The sequence below is a fragment of the Penaeus monodon genome, chromosome 27 (assembly GCF_015228065.2).
Source record: "Penaeus monodon isolate SGIC_2016 chromosome 27, NSTDA_Pmon_1, whole genome shotgun sequence".
Classification (NCBI taxonomy): domain Eukaryota; kingdom Metazoa; phylum Arthropoda; class Malacostraca; order Decapoda; family Penaeidae; genus Penaeus; species Penaeus monodon.
Genome location: NC_051412.1, coordinates 31,132,435 through 31,132,939, shown reverse-complemented (window position 1 = coordinate 31,132,939; position 505 = coordinate 31,132,435). Strand labels below are relative to the sequence as shown.

Sequence of the window (505 nt, the reverse complement as noted above, 5' to 3'; positions counted from 1 at the left end):
AACATCCAATAACATCTGTATGAGTTAATAGTATTTGCATCAAATTTATTATTTATCTTTCAACCAACCATTATAATATTTTGCCTCAGCTATAATTGGTAATTACAAGTGCAAGTTCCAAGCTTTCTTGTCATTAGATTTAACCAACATTATTTGCCATCTTAATTTCATTTAGTTTAGCTACTAGTCTTCAAACTAAACTGTTAATCATCCTTGTTTAAGATAAATTTACTATTCTAAACAATATCTAACTTAATCACACTGAACTGTACCATAGCCTAACTTATGCTAAACCATATTGAACCTAACCTTTTCTTGCCTATCATAACCATACCTAACTTGCCATAATTTACTAACTCTAATCAGCATAATAATAGTGGTGTAGTTATCTGGGTAAATTCAACATAAAATGGCTAATTCTAACCTAATCTTTTCTAAACCAACTTCACCAGGAAGATGGTTTAACATCCGAATCTGTCTTTATGTAATGTAATCTGACATAATC

The 505-nt window shown here is 29.7% G+C and overlaps 1 protein-coding gene across 1 annotated transcript in view; it reads right to left on the bottom strand.

Annotated features, from left to right (window-relative positions):
* LOC119590787 (galactose mutarotase-like) overlaps window positions 1-505 on the bottom strand; it is a 7,918-nt gene that overhangs the window by 6,386 nt on the left and 1,027 nt on the right. The window lies entirely within an intron of this gene.